The sequence below is a fragment of the Sorex fumeus genome, unplaced genomic scaffold (genome assembly GCF_029834395.1).
Source record: "Sorex fumeus unplaced genomic scaffold, SorFum_2.1 ptg000072l, whole genome shotgun sequence".
In the NCBI taxonomy this organism is placed as follows: Eukaryota; Metazoa; Chordata; class Mammalia; order Eulipotyphla; family Soricidae; genus Sorex; species Sorex fumeus.
In genome coordinates, this window is record NW_026606129.1 from 20,434,522 (window position 1) to 20,454,187 (window position 19,666).

The window sequence follows — 19,666 nt, forward strand, 5'->3', positions numbered from 1 at the left end:
CGAAATAAAGATGCAGCATTTTATCGCTTCGGTTTTCGTGCTCACATCTTGCCACCCTGAAGGCAGTTAATCATTAAACAAAAACAAAAGTGTTTATAGGAATTATTTTTCAGAATACACGAGTAGTGCAAAGAGAAAAATCCATCAGATAAACATTTTGTTACACATGGAAAAAAAAAAGCAACAAGTTCGCACACGTACTGAGATAAGAGGGAATATGCAAATGAGGTTCTTTAACGCTACCAATACTCTCTTGGAGACACTGTTTACATTAGAAATCTAAGAAAAGCAGAAGGGAAAGCAAAAGATAAAGTGTAGGAAATAATGGCCTCCTGTGGAGAACAAGTTTAGGAGAAGCACAATGAAAACATATCATCCTAATGGCACCCAAGTTTCACCCACAAACCGGAAAGGTTAGTCAAAATCAAGGAAGGCAACCGTGAATCTTGGCACACAGAAACCCAAGCCTTGAGCCAAAGAAAGAACATATGCTAATAAAACAGAACCCAGACTCAAAAAACAAGAAAATAAATATCAGGCAATCTTCGCTGAAAAGCTCAAAGGATACTACATTTTAAAAGCACAAGAATGAAAAGAAATAAGGATATTTTAAGTGTAAGGAGATATTTTAAGTGTTAGGAGACAGACGAGGCAAAAACCTAACATGGGTGTCAACTGGTGGAAATATTAAGACTTTTAAAAGAAAAAAATAATTTTACATTGACAATTAAACATTGTAAGCGAGAGGCTAAATTAGAAGTTTCCAGATGGGCTATTTTAGAGTTGCTCTAAAGCTTTTTGAGTTTAAACAGCCAATGCCTGACATGATTTCCAGAAAACCTGCCTGCCTTTCAGTAGGGGTAATGTATTCCAGCATCACACTGTACAGATTTACAAATAATAGCAAAGCTTAAAAAATAAAAATGACAGTAAACTACCCCCAAAAAAGTCATGTATCTCAAGTCAAACGCCAAAGCCCAAATTTAAAAAATTTAAAATTGTTGACAAACACAAAACTTGAGCAGAGAGAAAAGACTGCAAAATGGCTACTGAGAATACAAAAATTAAGACACATGGGAATAAAATAATGTAAATGTACTTATCCCATCATTTACACAAGTATACAAGACAAAAAGCTTCCAAGTTCTTAGACAACTCTTGTGATGTGGGAGTTAAAGAAGTAATCTTTAGATTTGAATTAACACCTTTTATTCAGGAAATATAAACCAATTCATAAACATAAACTCTAAGTATATATATATAACAAGGGTGGGCATGGCCTTAGAAAATGATAAACAGAATAAATGAGAATAGAGATCTAATAATGACTTTATTATAAAGATGATATAGTGCAATTATGACTATTAATCACAGTCATACTAATTTTCCCTCAAGCACAATTCTTTATTTCAGAACTATATGATTATAAGAAATGACATAAATACAACAGCACACAGAGGGAGAGGTGGGGGAAAAAAATGGCACAGAGAGGTTTATGCTCTCTCTCCAAGTAATACAGTGCATCGGTGAACATAATTACTACATGGTACTGACCCCTTCCATTTAGAATATTCTTTGTAGTCACTGAGCATTGGCCAATGTAAACCCAGATTAAAATAAAGGGGGGGGGGGGCGGAAGATGACTGGGAAAGTGCCACCTTCCTACAGCATATGTGAGGATAAAAAAATCAAAGTCAAGGCGGGGGGAGATATTTATTTTACACAAGCACCCTATATTTTGGAAATAAAGATGCAAGCAAGTGTTCAAAGAAGTGAGAACAAAATAAACTTTCTCAATCTTGCTATCAAAATAGAAAACCTCAGGAACATGGAATACTGCAAGTCAAAGCATGAACTATTTAATATGTGGATACACAGTTAAAAAGAGTGCATCAGTTTTTTATCACATGAGAAGGCATTCAAACTGGCTACCTACAAGTAGCAGGAGAAAATATTCTAAGAGATATACAAGATTTCTTTGACTTTATAACGAAAGGACAACTGCGTATTTCAGATGGCACCGTATTAAGATAAATATGCAGGCAGATATCCGAAAGCATTAAAGCACATTCAGAGTTCTGAATAGCACATACATTTGTAATAAACATAGAAAGCATTTAGAATTTGAACGCTTTTAAGATATGGCAACTACACCAGTGACTGTGTTAGCAAAGCAAAGCTTACCACCATAGCACTTTCTAAGGACATGTTTTTATTTCCCTTTCATCTTTTTAAATTCAAATACAGTTGGCTATCTCTCTCTACTCTTAAAGCAGCACAATTGCATAGCATATTGCTCTTTTTATTGTGTGAACTCTTTGTTTTTTGGCTTTAGTTGCAGGTGGTGTTTTCCATACAAGAATTTCTGGGAATATGGTCTCCCTTGGCCATATAAGGGTATCTCATTGAGCCATATGTTTTGTTGTCAAGTGTCTCATTTTGTCTGTCTGGGATGTCAGGCCTGATTTCCACATCATTTCTTGAATGGACCAAAGACACATTTGTAGAAGCAGGGAGGAAAACGCTGGGGCTGGAGCCCACACAACTCTGTCAAAACATATATTTGAAAGGAAATGCAATATCCTGTAAACATTTGCACTCTTCTTTTCACATCTTATCTGTGACTGACATCATCACCCTGCTTACAATTGAGGAGAATCAACTTGAACAGTTCTGAAATTTGCTCTGTGTGTGTGTGTTGTGTGTGTGTGTATGTGTGTGTGTCTGCATACAGCTTAATCAGCCAGACCCCAATTTTTAGAGGTCATGGTTTGGCACACCAGACTCCTGCAACCAGCCCTACCAAGTCTTGAACTTGGGGAAAGGAAGCCGCCTCATCCTTTCCTTAATTAGTAAATAAAGGGAATCTGTCTAAGCTCTCTGGCTGATGTAACAAGATGCTATGCTTCTTCAACCTTTTTTTTCTGTTTGGATTGGCTTGGAGGCCATACCCGGCAGTGATGAGGGTGGGGACCACTTCTGGCAGTGCTCAGGGGACCTGGTGATGCTAGGGATTCAGTTGGGCTGCAAGCAAGGCAAACACTATGGGCCCTATTTTGTACTCTCATAGCTTCTTGCGTTTCTCTGTTGTAACAATCATCATAGTCTTTATCAACGAACACTTTTGCTAGTTATTGGCCTAACATTTGGCTCCTATAGAAAACATCACCCTATAAGAGCACAGACTCCGCAGGGTTCCCTGCCATATTCACGAGGATGGCATCCTTGCAGTATTTACAATACAAATGACTCAATGGGAGCATCTAGTGAACAGTGTCACATGCAACCAACTTCCACTGCTAACTGCAACTAAAATCAGTGTTCTGAGACTGCAGAAGTGAAAAGGAGTGAATAGGCTGTATGTGGTGTTATTGTTTAAGTTTAAATGAAATGAAATGAAACAAAACTTACAATCTAGCTCCTCAGTCACATTTCAGGTACACAACAGCAACTACTGGCTAGTGACTATCACCGGTTGGCGGTGGAGAACCATTCCCACCATTGCAGGAAGTTCTATGGGACGACACTAACTTAGAGTAAGGTCTGCAAAAGATGGCTACAGAAATCTAGGATCTAACCAGGAGTCATCTCGAGTTGCTGAGTGGTTTTCAGCCATTCTAATGATACTGAAATTGAAACCACTTTCCATTTTAGAATCAGCCTATGGGGTCTGAAAAGCTGTGCAGAGTAAGACTCCTATGTCACTGAACACAAATTCGAGTCAACTTTCTAGACATGTCTGTACTTGAAATGGTCCTCTAGTACATTTGGAGTAATATGCATTTAACCCCAAATGCTGCTCTCCACGGGCATTTAAAGAGTTCATGGGTGAAGTTAAAAATCACAGTGTGATTCCCCACCCTTACTCGTACTCTTACATTAAATGAGCAGAGTTGCCATTATGAATGGCTCTTTTGGATGCTTTCATGTAGATACCTACTTAAACTGGGAGGGCATCCAGATACCAAACAAACACTGGTTCCCTGCAAAACACAGCAAAAGGCTTGAATTGTTTTAGGAGAGATAAAGGAGAAATGATAATGAAGTCTAAACATAGGGCTTATGGGTTTTGCTTTTATTTTTTTTTTCCCTAATAAGTGGGGTTTCAGTTATAGACAGACTGATAGTGATCAGGAGTTGTTTCCTAATTAGTTTGGGTTGGATGTAAGTACACACTGCTAATTTGTGATATGGTTTTAATAGGCAAAAGTCATTATTAAACTTGAGCAAAGAAAGGCTCATGTTTATGCTACACTGGCAGATTGGATAAGGAAAATGAAGGTTCTACTGTAGTTGTTTTCTAGAACCTGAGAGAATAGCTAGGCCTTTTACTCAAAAAACAAAAAAACTAGCCTTTTAAAGCAAATATTCAGCACAAATTTTAAAAGCTCCCTTTTGTACCTTGTGTACCTTTGTGTACCTTGACAAGACACAATGGTGATAATTTCATCAAAATTGTCATCTCTATCTCCAGACCGCTATCCAAAACTGAATAGGGGAAGGATTTCTCCGATTGGTGTTGAATCCTCCAGTATAGACATCAACACCAAATACTCAGTTTCAGGTTGTTTCTCTTTTTCCACCCTGACTCCCAGAGTCCCCTTTCGGTCCCCTTCTTCTCTGGGACTTTCCATCTCCTTTTCTTTGTGCTTAATGGCATCTCTTCTAGCCAAAGGAGTCATTTCTTTTGTTATCCAAGCTTTTCTTTTTTTTCTTTCAATTTGGAGAGAGGCTTTGGGACACACCCAGCGGTGCTCAGGTGTCACTCTGGGCAGTGCTCAAGGAATCAAATGTGGTGCCAGAGATTAGGACTGGGACCAGCCGTGTGGAAGGCAAATGACTTTACTCCTTTACTATCTCTCTGACCTATTCTTTACACAATCCATCAGCCCACCACAATTTTCTATTTGGCATTGCATATTTACATACCTACCTCTCCCAATTGCAAATCTGTAAGCGTGTTGAGATTATGCTTATGTCTCGGGGCCAGAGCGATAGCACAGTGGGTAGGGCGTTTGCCTTGCACACGGCCGACCTGGGTTCGATCCCCGGCATCCCATATGGCCCCCCAAGCACCACCAGGAGTAATTCCTGAGTACAGAGCCAGGAATAACCCCTGAGCATCGCTGGGTGTGATCCAAAAGGCAAAAAAATAAAATAAAAATAAAAAAAAAGAGATTATGCTTATGTCTGTATTCCTGGATTTTCTCACAGTAGTTCACACATACACACACACACACACACACACACACACACACAGGAATATAAGAACTAACCTGCTAAGTGAGTTCTTGGAAGAACACTAATTGACAATCTTTGAAAGTAAAGCCAGGTGCTCAGTAGCTCCCCAATTTGCTGCACCTAAGAGCTCTTTCAACAATCCAGACCTGGGCCAGAGTGACAGTACACAGGCAAGTTGCTTGCCTTGCCAACCTGGGTGTGCAGCACAACTGGTTGGATCCCCAGCACAATTGGTCTCCCCCAAGCCCACCAGAAGAGATCTCTGACTGCAGACCTCAGACAACTGCTGGGTGTGCATCCCCCCCCCGAAAAAAAAAAAAAGGAAAACGAAACAATTTAGAGATTCATGATAAACACTCACCCCTTGGGCTGGAGCGATAGCACAGCAGGTAAGGCCTTGCATGTGGCGGACCCGGGTTTGATTCCCAGTATCCCCTATGGTCCCCCAAGCACCACCAGGAGTAATTCCTGAGTGCATGAGCCAGGAGTAACTCCTGTGCATTGCCGGATGTGACCAAAAAAAAAAAAAAAAGACACCACTCACCCTTACGTCAATTAAATCACAGTGGTCCAGAGTGGGAGCCAGGCATTTGAATTTTCAGAGCTCTGACAGTGATTCAAAAGTACGGACAGCTTTGACATCTACTGGGTTAGGTAATGTTTTGGAGATACAGAATCAAATACCTCAGAGGATAGCCAAGGGCAAAGCTTTTAACCCAATCCTGGATCTCTTGGAAAAGCAAAGACTGTTCTTGCAAACAGTAGCAGGCCAAAATTTCAGGAATGTGTGCTCAGGCAAACCACTTGTTTCAAACAAACAAAGAGAGATGAGGAAGAAGCTATTAGATCATTGATTTGGTGACTAAAGGTATGCTATTTGAGGAACCATGATAAATTAGCATTTGGGCCCTAGCTTGAGATTTACTGGGGTGCCAGAAATCCTGTGCAGGTATATGATTTATCATCACAGACATAAGCAACTAACCACAAAATTACACATGGAAGTACAGTTCTAAAGCCAGTCTATTATTTACTGGAGCCAGAACCATCCGGGTTTCCTCTAATTTTTCTCAACATAGTTAAGCATGATTTTATTCCCAGAAAACTTCAACTTTGAGTGGGGTTCTAATGGTTCAAGTTATTTCCAGACTAAATCACTGCACTGAAGTACGCATGTTCATCTACGTCTGAGCCAGCGGCAGGACAGAGTTCTCTCTCTGCTCTGCAATCCCTTAGGAAATTCAGGAAAGTTCATTTTCTTTTTTAAATTTGATTCTGCAGTGCTGGGTATTGAACCCAGAGCTCCACACATTCAAGTGCTTCACCACTAGCTACATTCAGAGCCACTCAGGGGTTCTTTAATTCCATTGAAATCAAATAGTGTGTTCCGAATCAACCTGTAGCCAAGACGGGTCAACCAAACTGTCTTAGAAATACCAATCTTATTGCTCATTTCTCTGGCCTTAACTCAAACGGGTTAAAGTTACAAAGGACCTGAATCTTAGTCCAGATCCTTGGGCGGGGGGGGAGAATATCAGTTAAAGTCAGTATCTGATAAAGCATCACTGTGCCCAATGCTTGTCACAAGGCCTAGACAAAGACTGCCCATCAAGAGGGAAAACGACCACCAGAAACATCTGCATCACATCTGGACAGTGATTAAATAATACAGCTATAATGCTTGAAATTTGTTGAAGCAAAGAAGTTTAATTCAAGACTGAAGCACATTCTATTTGGGATGATGGAAAGATTTGGAAGCTGATTATGGTGACGCTTGTACAACAGTGTGAATGTAATTAATGCCTCTGAATTGGACACTAAAAACTGTCCAAATGGCATATTTTTTTGTTCTGTAAGGAAAACCAGAGAAAAAAAATATCTTTCACCTATTGCTCAGATCGGCACATACATATTGTCATGAAAATACCATGTCAAGCAGAAAAACAATGACATAAATACAACAGATAATCCTAGCCTCACCACCAGGCTTCTACTCTTTGTTGTGAGCTACCAGTAGTCACAGTCCACTCTATGTTAGATAATTAATTCATATGATGAATACCTGACCCAAGGATAATTAACATGGACTGGTAATTAGAGACTGAGATCCCACCCAAAGTAGGTAATTTGAAGACCTCTGATGCAAGAAAATGGTTCTTTTTTTTTTTAACTTTGTTCATATGGACAAAAAACAAAGTACAAGACGTCAAATACGTAATTTTTGAATATTTTTCAAATGAGTAAAAATTAACTTCACTCATCAGATAGTAAACTTTCCCAATTAACTAGTACCTAGAAGGTAGCGCACAGGCAAGCAGTACAATAATAAATAGATAATCATAGACTGGATAAATGTAATCCATGTAATGATTTAGAAACTGTTTCAGTATAAAACTTTAGATTCTATTTCTTAATAAAAAGAATGTAAGTTTTATAGAAGTCTAAAAAGCTTGAAATTGTTATCACTGAAGAGGAATTAAAATTATTTACTTCTGCATACATACCGAAATGTATAAGCCCCTTTTCTATAACATGTTTTCCTATAGTCTGTCTCTTGTCATCTATTTCTCCTCCTATTACCTATTCTATGCATCCTATATTAGGAATGTTTTTAAGTTACTATGGAATTTAAATGAATTGGAAATTCCAGTATAAATTAAATCATACTGAACTTCATACTATATATTTGTGGCTTTCTAAAGCATAATTAAGGAATATGAATAAAAAGGCAAATTGAAATCATATCATTTGTCATAGGTAAAAGCATCCATACAAATACTAAAGCCTAGTTTCACAATATATCTGTAGCTGGAGTAGATCCTTGCGCCGGTGCCTTTTTCTGTATTAGTACTTATTGTAGAATGTAATTCATCAGAAAACTAACATGAACTATAAATATACATGCAAATTTCCAGCTGATACGAAGCAAAAAGTTGATAAATATTGCTGCACTATAACTTTAACTTTAAAAACAGAACTAGTGAGCCTTGAGGCTATTTTTTAATCATTTATTTTTATTTATCCTGCAAAGACTATTTTCACTCATATTGTTTTTTATATATATAAATATACTTAGGAAAGAAACAAACAGCATGTTTATTTAAAAAAAATGTGATGGGGACCAGCTTATAACTGTTTTAAGACAGCACCGCTTTACAGATGGACAATGCTTGTTATAGTACTTGTACAACTGTAAATAAAACATTACAAATTGACATTCTAGTTAATAAAAATTAAATTTCTTATCTCTCCTTGAGCTAACACACCTCTTAATAAATAAGGGTTTAATTGGGAGGGGGAGGTCTTTCTTTTAAGTTCACTTTTCACAAAGGGGTCTGTTGCCCAGGATTACAACACTACAAGCAAGTGCAAAGGTATTTTTGCAGCTGGCGTATGCTGCTGTTTAGGATAAAAACCAAATCTGGGGGATTCACAACAGATTTGGGAAATCCAATTTTTTGGCTAATATCCAAGTATGAATGCACTTTATATGAGACATAACTTGGTGCATGCCTACAGATAGTATATGCATGCCACCCAAGAGTTTTATACAATTTGAAATTACTATAGGTCTCATTAGAATTCTTTCAAACCCAGAGTTGGTATACCATCTCTATTACTATGCATTTTTCAAAAAAAGAGAAGAATAAGTAACATGATGAGGAAATTAGTGGATAAGGGATAGGGAAATGATATTTGGGTCTTCTTTATTTACTATTGAGCTGACATTTCTAAGTGAAGCAAGATCAGGTTCCGTATCTATAAAAGAATGAAAGAGAATCTGATCATTTAGAAGACCACATAAAAAGTTCACTGCCCTTAAATTTTATTTATAAAACCAAGTTCACTTGATAAAGAGAACATATAGATATGAGAAAATTTTGTACTTGCTGGATTAAATGTTTATCTATATCTAAGAGACAGGTGTCAAACAAACAAATGAAAAGGAAAAAAAAAATCCACCACAGCAAAGAGAAACTTTAACTCACCAGATTCCATCTGTTACATTTGAATTCATGCATAATTGATTATCCATGACTGGTAAGTTCTTTTTTCACTAGCCGGCCACAGTTTTCTAAACATTATGTATGTATTAAATCACTACTAAAGTAGACTACATTTCAGAAACAGCAAGGGCAGAATAGGAATATTTTAAATGAAAAATTACATGCCAGTTAATAATAATACAGCTGACCTATGTTTAAAGGAGGGAAATTTTAATCATGTGCATATTAAATATTAATAACCTATTCTGTTATTGTTATAATAAGGTTAAGTAGGCTTCTCCATGCTTAAGGAAGAGGGGGAAGTAGGAATGCATAATGGTGCAAAAAGATACAGAGATGGGAGACAGACATAAGGAAAATGTGTCAACAATAAACAAGAGGAAATGAGAAAGAAGAAAAAGATGAAGGTGGAAACTAATCTCTATGTGTCATTATGACTGCCAGAGTACTGGCAAAGAAGCAGCATCCTTTTATTTCAATTTTAATCATTTCTGAATTTTAATACCCAGCTCCTTTTGTAATTCTCCTGGCATTCCCCATATGCCTCCATCCCAGCCAAAACACCAGTGTAAATTAAATGGCAGGCAACCACACCACTGATGTAGCCTCCCCAAAGAACCTACCAGGTGACCAAAAGCAAAATAAGGTATGTCTACCTTACATCCCTGTGGGCCTCTAGCCAATTAACTGGCTGAATGTTCTCTACTTTCTTTAATTTTGAAAAGAAGGATAGTGGTAGGTAATCTACAGATAGAGAATCATTAAAAAAAATAAAACAAGCCAGTAGTAATACAATAATCAGTGACCATCAGGGCCTGGATAAATGAGTTTGCTCTCACTGGCACTAAGGAGCATCACATGATTATTTAATTACAGCTCTAATTTTTGTCTCGTGGATGGCAACATATCAACAATTAATAGGGCAAATAGAGGAGACTGTTTTTAAAGAGACAGAGTATTCACAATAATGCAATAGGTCACACAGCAGTGTACCACTTGGAGTACTTTTCTTTGTGAAACTAAATAGGCCTGCTTTGCAAATGGCCCTTTGCATGCTTTTGAAAGAAAATAAAAACTTTAAAGGAAATGTTTATTTTGAGGTAACTTTCATAGAATGCCCTAGAACCTTTCTGAAGGTTTTAGATGCAGCTTAACAACACTATTGAAACCTGAGTTTCTCATTTTAAGGATTCTTCATGAATACAAGTATGCTAAATCTGCAACCATTTTTTATAAAGCTACCAAGCCCCCCTATATATACATATACATATACATATACATATAACAATAATTTTGACTGGTATTTCTTCAATGGGATCCCCAAATAAAAGACATGTAGGAAAGGACAGGTGAAGGTCAATCAGTCTCGGACCCCAAGTCCACAGTATTTTGGTAATCAGACTATCAGATAGATCATTATTATGTCATAGCCTAACTGCAAGGGACTCAGGAGGGCAGTCAATGTTGATTCCATTTTCACAGCCAAATGCCAAAGGACCAAGACCCTCAATTGAGATGCTTCACCTAATCCTGGAGGTCAGACAGTGAGGGGAGAACAGAACCCAGGCTACTATCAAAAAATTAGAGCGCATACAGTTAGAAAAGAAAAACATTCAATTATCCAGAAAACATAACTGGGGCCTGTATAGATTAAGTGTTCAGATAACCCCAGTAAAAATGGAAAATTAGAAAGAAGACTCTCTTTTCCCATTAAATCATGATCAGCTCAAGCTAAACTCTGTTTTATGATTAATTTAGCAAATCTTTAACTAACGGTCCCGATGCACAGCACAGAATGCTGAGAAGTTGCTCCCATTTTATACAACACAGATGTATACCTTACAGAAGTTTTTTGTGTGTGGTTTAAGATCTGATTGAAAACAGCTCCATCTACGAACTCCTACAGTGGGAATACGAACAAATTTATTTTACAAACTATTATTGCACCCTTATACACAGTCTACATATTGAAGTCAACGAAGGGAATTCAAATAGTTAAATTGTCTAGGTAAGACCTAGTCTGGCTTTCAACCCCTCTACAGTCCCCCAGTGTTCTGTCATGGAACAAGTCAAAGTGAAAACACAAGTCTGAGATTTGGAAAAATGACAGAATCTTAGAACAACACTCTGATGAACTGCTGAGATGTGTCTTAAATGATCAGATTATGGAGGATTGTAAGAAAACAACTTGGCTAGAGAAACAGTGACTACAATGATTCCATAAAAAGAAGTATAAGAGGTGCTAAATCAACTCAATAAGCTTTTAATGACTTATCTTGGCCAAAAGAAAATGAGAAAATATAGGCATCTCAAAATATTATATGGGAAAGTGAAAACTGCTGAGGGGCAATAATTTCAAATGGCACTGGCAAAAGTGATAAAAGCCAATACTAATTACAAAGAAAGGAAAATTACAGGAAGAAATTTCATATTCTAGTGAAAAGTCTTCAAATTAACTTTTTTCCAGCACAAAACATTTTTTTGATGATTCTGGCCCAAAAGTCTGACCCTGCACATGCTAAGCAAGTAATTTTAACAGAGTCTAGCAAGCAGCAGCTTGTATGTAACCGTCTACATCATTCTTTTTTAACATGACTGTTAATATACAGTTAACATGTCTCAGAAAAGGCTGTAATTAACTGTCTACTGCTCTAATAACACTAATAAGGATACAGTATTATTAAGATACAATGACTCCATACAAACTAAGGCTGTCATTTTTTAACTTTTAAGATAATGTTCTAAATTGGTTTTGAGTCCCCTTAAACCACCTAAAAGGAAGCCCACCTCTAAGAAATTATTTAAAGCGTAGTTATTAAAATATTGTTCTTTCCTTCCAGAGCCTGGAGAAGTCTGTCGAGGACTACCCATAACATCTGAACACCATGTCAACTGGTAAAAATACAATGAAAAATACCACTTGGATTCTTTCATCAATTCCATAAATTCTTCTAAGATTCAAAACTACAAGCATCTGAATTTAGTTCCTCAGTCAGTGACAAAATAGTTTCTAAGGGAAAGAAAGATTTGCTATATCAAGAATCACACAGCCTGTTGTTAATCCCCAATGATTTCCATTGTCTGGTTCACTGGAACAGGAAAACTTAATTGCATTCAACATCAAACAGCTAATTATGGATAGGCTATATTCAAGACTATCTCCATTTCAAAAGATATCTGCATACGCTGGGTCCTATTTTATTTATAATTATTATTACAATAAAATATTTATAACATAAAACCTCTTTTACCATAAAGTCCTTAACATTGTAAACATCAAAAGGCCAAATTGTCATTTATGTGCTTTTAATGGCATTTGAGAAACCCTTGAGTCCGACTAGAAAGGAATCTCTAGCAATCAACTCAACTATACGCCTCGCTTCTGGAAAACTGCAAAACTGCATCTACAGATTTTCTCCTTCACACGTGAATTACTACCTTTTCTTTCTTTAAGATTCTCAAGAAAGGAGGGTTTAATCATTTCTCCTGGGATCTTCTGACCATATTTCATGCCCCAAAGAAGAATGCCCGCGTAAGAATTTTTTGTTGGTTCTGGTCCCAAATCACCGATAGCTGGAAAAGAAAAGCAACACCGACATCTCACCAGGTCACTCAATGCCAGTGTGTCCATGTGTTTGCAGCCCTGGTTCCCCATAAAAAACAAAACAAAAAAAACAAAACAAAACAAAAAAAAAACCACCTACTAAGAACTTTTCTAGCACTTACCCTCCAAATAGCCGAGGCTGTCCTCTAAATCTAGTCTAGAGGAGAGCGCTCCCAAAGTAGTCCTTGATGAGGTTACAATGATGAAGTCTTCCCTGGCTCTGCTAGCAAAGCAGGAGCATCCCCAAATGAGGTGGTTACCAGTTGCCTGAAGCAGCTGGACCATTACTGCAGTTCTGAGGGTGCGTCACAAATCAGGTCAGAGCTCTGGGTAGAGTCCACCCACTTCACCCAGTGCAACGCCCTCTGCTTCCTGCACACCTGGGGGGCGGGGTGGTGGGGAGGGAGGATGCTGGAGAGGTAGGTGCATCGTACAGGTCCACGGACATCCTAGGAAGGCTCAACCAGGTGCACTGGTATGGGCTTCCTTTGCAAGTAATTCAGCTTGGTTTGGGTGAACCTACACCCCAAGGTACTAAAAATTTGTGCAGCTCGACTCTAAAATGAGCGATGACTATAATCAAAGTTTGCCCAGTTAATTTTTTTTTCAGTCAGCAACATTTTTCCTCTGCTGGACATCAAACCAACTTTCCTGTTATTTTTAAATTGCAAGACATTTCACTACCAAATGTCAACTTTCAGTCGTAACTAAGAAATAAATGTTGGGGTATATGTTAACTAATTTTTAATCTCTGATCGCTAAAACTAGACCACTGCATTAACTGAATTATATCCTTGAACGTCCATTGAAAGAAGTGATTAGAATTTCTCTTACAAATCTTCAGACAGCAGCAATTGTGGAAGTGATGGAGAATAACTTGAAAGAATAAAAATAGGCCAATATGCTGGAGAAAATGCTACACTACTAAATCTACCCTGCATATATATACACACAATCTGTATCTATTTACTCTGAAATGGAATATCTGATCTTAAAAAAGACTTAAAAAAATAAACAGCAAAAGGTACTGTTGGCATAAGTTCAAAAGTACTAAATAATGTGTGCTAATGTGTTGATCACACTCTTTGAAGACGCAAAGTTTAAATAGACTTACCATTGAGAATAGCACTTAGGAACGATATATAAATTACCCCAGTAGACACTTTCTTTAGTATAGTGAAGAAGAGCCTGTGTAACAGATTTGATTTATATGCTGTATTAAGACCACATTCTGCCCTAATGTCAATGGAATATGTGATTAGTGCTTGACAACTGTGTAGAAGGTAAATGTAAGAACTACAGAACATAACTGAAGATAAACATTTTCTGAAGTTAATCATAAGTTTTGAAATTCAACTTGAACAGTATTCTGATGTTTCCAGAGGTCTTTAAGACTAAAAGCAGGGGCTTTTAATCTTAAAGGAAAACAAATGCACCTGTAATTATAAAACCTTGAAATCTGCCTTATATTTAGGCGGGCAGATTAACAAGAAGACGAATAAAGGTCTTCAAGACAAATAAAGGGGAGAATATTTTCAGAGGAAAGCCCAACAGTAGCAATCAATCAATGAGCCCTCACTTTGTGCTCATATTTGCAGATCTTCACTAAAACCTGAAGCATTCCATCTACGACTTGGAAGGAAAGCTACTCAATCGAAGTTATTATCTAAGTAATCAAGTAGCCTAAGTAATCTATTTAGAACTCTGTAGAAAGTTAATTTAGCGAACACACACTTGACTGCATTTGAACGCATTTGTCCCGAGGTTGTGCTAAGATGACTATTTTAAGTGGTATGCATGTTCTTTGGGAGTTTTGATGTTAAGAGTTGAGGTATTTAAAAGTGCATAACATACCTTTCAACTCGTTCTCACATGACAGAAATGGGAAGATGATAATCTTCTTCAAAGTTTTGCCACTGGGAAATGATAAGGAAAAACTCTCGACCCCTAGCCCCAAACCAGGAAGAGGCAGAAGCCCCGGATTATGTACAGGTAGATATTAAAATGGAGACAGAGCCGTTATTTTGTGGTGACAGGAATATAAATACGTGCACTAACCTATAAACTGGTATTTACTTCAGGAAGGTAAGTAATATTTTTCCTCTGATTGCTGAGCTGTCAGTTTAATGCAGCGTAAATAAACAGTAGGTGCCTGCTAGCTCAAAGTAGGAAGTGTTCATTCCACACGAGGAACAGATTACTGAAGCCTGATGCTCATCACACTGAAACATAACTTTCATTTTACCAGAAAATACACCCTGCTGTGGATGATTTTTCGTGCCTGATCTATTAATTAACTTAACTCCGTTCTGTCAAAATGTAAACTAATTTGTTAAAATCATCCCCGAGTTTCTGAGTTTGAAACCAAATCAATTTGAAAAGCAAGAGTAATGACTGTTCTGTAATCTGATCATAAATGCTAAAAATGAATACCTAATATAATAAGCATAAACTCTCCAAAACTCAAAAAAAGACAAAATAAGGTATTTAAATATAGAAATTTAATAATCTTACTTGTCACATGTGCTCCAAACCCTCCTCCTTTGCTAATTAAAAGCAACTGGCACCTTTACTAATATTCTTCAACCTTTGTGGTGCTAAGGTCCATTCGGTATATATGCATATTCTGCTCTATAAAATATCTAAAGGTAAGCCACTCATAAAACTCTAATTATACTCCTTATTTCTGCCAGAAACGTCACTAAAATCCCCTGAGCAAAGTGGCAAGTTTGCGGATCAAATGATACTCTTCAGAACAGCATTCAGGTAAAATGTGGCTTTATTCCCTTTTAAGATGTACCACAAAACTATGATGGTATGAAGCAACTGATTTTCCCCTCATAGACAAGCACCGAGCAAAATACTTCATGGCATCATTTAAAACACGAACGCATCTAAAAAGTATAAAAGGCAAGTTGAGGAGGTTTCTATTTAAATCACAAACAAATTCTGATAATCAATGCCTTCCAAAAGAAAATAGGAGTTAAAACAGTATTCTTGCATTTAGCTGTATGTCTAGACATAGTCTGAAGACTGATTCAGTCATGCTCATTCATTTTATATACTCCACCAATTCCATGCACTAACATAAGAATCAACCAAGGCAACACTGAAGAAGTGATGTATCTGAATAAAAGGCATATCTACGTATGGCCCTTTTGGAAATGTACACAGCAGATGAAAACCCACTACAGTGCTTTATAGGGTCCCTGCTGTATATCCATGTTGTGTTTAGCTTAATAGTGTTTATAACCAAGATTTTTACAATAATGAGGAACAGGTGCCTGTCACCTGACCTTTTAGGCCTAATTTACAATCCACAACCTGTCACAGGAAAAAAGTAATTGAAAATCTCCTCTAGATATTTGTCTTTGCTAATTTAATGTAGTCTTTCTCAGGCATCAGTCAGATTAACACATCTCATTCCACTGTAGGTTCATATAGCTGGCAACAGACTTCTTTGCAAAAATAAACCAATATTCGTTTTGTTGCTGCTCTTGTTTAAGATGCTGGGAGACAAAAGAACTACTTTTGTAGATTATCAACCAAAGAATATATTAATTTTATTATAATAACTAGACAAAAGGCATTCCTTTTGAATACTTTTATATACAAAGAACTATTATTTATTACATATTTCAGCTTGTGGGAAAATGAGGAATGCATTGATTCTGGAAATAACTATTCAGACTTTTGGAAGTTCTTTAAGTCTTCATTCTCGATCCCCCCCACCCTCTTCCTCCCCCTCCAAATCCTCAATCCCCATAGACATTTTAAGCCATGAGTACTTTAGGAGGGAAATCCCTATTTTTCTTAATCTATCATTTGTATTCATTATTCAGAAAGAAACAAAATTGAGTTGTGATTTTTATTCCTCTAGTATAATCTTGTTATCATGTAGCCATACTCAAATTTAACAATGCTCCGTACTTTATAGCTACTGTTTACATATTATGTATTACATATGACTAAACAACTCTACATTTAAAATATTGTTTCCATTAGAAAAATATGAAGTAATAAGTGTCAAATGGAGATGAAGAATAAACATGCTTGGTATATTTATAAAATGCATAGTCATTTAAAATGTGCACAAATAGGATACATATTTTGCTGCTGTTACATTTTACATAGACTACACATTGTCTAAAGTGTATTTAATACTGTGCCTAACCAAGTTAATTAAAGTATTTATGGTGGTGTTTGTGTTAAACACTTGGAGAGGTAGTGAAAGATTCAGCCAGTTACTTCTGCTAAGTAAAGTTGAAATTATGCACTTATTATAACCTTTTCTAACAATGTGAGAAAAACAGAGTAAATATATTAAATTTGTTTCACAACAGATGCTTAGGTTGTTAATATTTAAGATGCCTATTCATGCTATTCCTGTCTGCACATTTGTCAAAAATGTAAGCTTGAATGCTAATGTTTGCCAGCAGACTGGAGCAGCCAGTATATGAATGTACTACTGTTCTACTAACATAATATGCAATAGAAATAAAAGGAAAGCTGCTAAATCATAGCACTAGTAACATACAGCAGATTAAAGGATTTTTAGAGCAAACACCTCAACCTTGCTTTCTCTACTTTTTTTTTGGTGGCCACCTCTATGGAATAAATCTCACATTCCTGACACTTTAGGGGGGGAAAATCCACTTTAGGTAGGGTGTACCTTTCAATAAAGTTTCAAGGAGATGAGTTATTCCATCAGCAGCACAAATGCTAGATTTCACAGACGCCTCTGGGACAAAACCTGACACAAGCGTTTTTTTTTTTAATTTTTTTTTTTTACTCTTCCCCCCACCCCCACTCTGTCCTCTAGGGAGAGTCAGGTCTCCTGGCCTCCAAGGATGCAAGCAAGGAATCCCAGCCACCGGGGCAGAAAGCTGCTCCGTGGAGGGCAGTATGTCTTGCTGTTTCCCCTGTCTGTTCTACCACAGTGTGGAATCCAAGTCAGAATACTTGCCTGGAAATCCGGACTGCCGCTGAGAAAGTTGGCCAAGGAAGGGCGCAGAGGTCAAAGTTGCCAAACAAGGCACTTTGAGAGGCGATCCTGTGGTTGACACTTGTAAGTGAAATCTGCAACGCCCTCCTGGAGGTCCGGGCCAAAACCTCCAGCAAAAACCCCTAAGCCTCACCCCGTCTTCTGAGGTCACCCCTGGCGTCCTGCTCAGTACATTTTCCCCGGCACGCGCATGTCACTGCCTCGAGCCTGCTCACCTGCCTGCTTCGTGTCCCCTTGCGTGATCGCCAAAACCCAGGCTCCCAAACCCACGGGAGCCTTGGCGGCGGGGCGCTCGGGAGGAAAGGCCGCCACGCTCGGGTCCGGGAGCGCAGGAGCGAGACCCGGTGCAGACCCGCAGGCGGCACCTGTGCCGAGAGAGCGGCGCCTCTCCGGGATTCTCGTCCCACTCCAAGCCCTCTACCCCCACCACGGTGGCTCTCAGGAGCCCCTCCGGGACGCACCGCACCGACAGCCGGCGAAGGATCGAAACGCGCAGCGCCGCGGCTTGCAAACTCCCGGTTCCAACTTGAGCGCCCAGGCGCCCGAGTGGCTCCCTGGATGGAGAAGTTGCCGCAAACTTCCCAGGCCCGTCACCGCCACCGCTCGCGAGCCGCCGCGCCGGCGGGGCAGACGGGGATGGACCGGGGAGGGATGCTGACCTCCGGGATGATCCGCCGGGGGAAACTCCCCGCTCCCCCTGCCTCCGCCGCCCGGCACCCCTTCTGGCCAGCCGGGCTCCCGGGCGCACGGAGGGGGGGGGCGCTCTGCCTGACTCGGGTCGCTTCTTTCGGTCCCTCCGACTCCCCCTTTCCTGTGCCCAAAGGGGCCATGCCGATGAAATAACTCGAGAGGGGTTGATTCAGCCAAGGGGCTGCCAGGCAGGTGTGGGAGCCTGTGCACACCCCGAGAGAGAACGAATGGCATCCTCGGGTCCCCCCATCCCGGGCGCTGTCCCTCACTCCGCCGGCCCACACCCCCCACCCCCTGCCTCGCGGGGATCCTGCAGCGCGCGAGAGAAGGGGCTCGGGGAGACCCCTGCCGCCGGGCGCCCACTAGAGAAAAGACTAGCCGCCCCGGCCAGGGGTGTCGGGGTGGGTGCGACAGAGAAGTTTGAGTGCATTCCGGGAGGAGAAAAAAGAAAAAAGAAAAGAGGAAAGGAAGGGTGGGGGGAAAAAGACAGATAATGACAGCCAAAGAGGGGAGGGGACGAGGCCATGGAGCAAAACTCACTCAGGCATGGGCGCAGGGGGCGGCGGTGGCTGTCGGGTGCGGGCCGGAGAGCTGCAAAGACTCCCCAGGCGGGCGCGCCGGCGTCGGACTTCGGAGGCGGCGGATCGAGCCTCTGCTCCAGCCGCCGCCGGAGCTGCGGCTGCCGCGGAAGTTAATTGCAACTTGACTTCAAGTTGTCTTCTTTCCCCATCCGAAGTGGGCGTTTAAAGGGGAGAGCGAGGCAAGGAGCGAGCGAGCGAGCGCGCGGGGCCAAGGGAAGGAAGAGAGGTGGGGGGGGGGGGAGGGAGGAGATGTTAACGGGGGGAGGGGAGGGGGAGGGGGCGGCGGCGGCGGGCGGGGGAAGGGGCCGCCGGGAGCTGCTCTCGGCTCAGCGGTCGCCGCGCCCGCAGTCGCGAGGCGCGCGGGAGCGGCCGGGGCGCCCCCCGCGGGAGCCCGCAGCCACCCGGGGCGCGCATCCAGCCGCGGCGCCTGGGGCCGGGCGCGCAGCGCCCGCGGGGGGCTCGGCTTGACTCCGCGTCGCCGCCGCTCGCGGAGCCCGGTGCGGCGCGGGCTGGTCCGAGGGGCGGCGAGGGCCCGGCC

General features: G+C 40.2%; 1 protein-coding gene across 1 annotated transcript in view; it reads right to left on the reverse strand.

The window, feature by feature from the left end:
* Positions 1–19,370, reverse strand: part of SATB1 (SATB homeobox 1) — a 105,052-nt gene extending 85,682 nt beyond the window's left edge. Inside the window, exon 1 of the mRNA XM_056129391.1 lies at positions 19,088–19,370. The gene's annotated coding sequence lies outside the window, so the exon portion shown is untranslated. The remainder of the gene's footprint in view (positions 1–19,087) is intronic.
* Between the last annotated feature and the right edge of the window lie 296 nt (positions 19,371–19,666).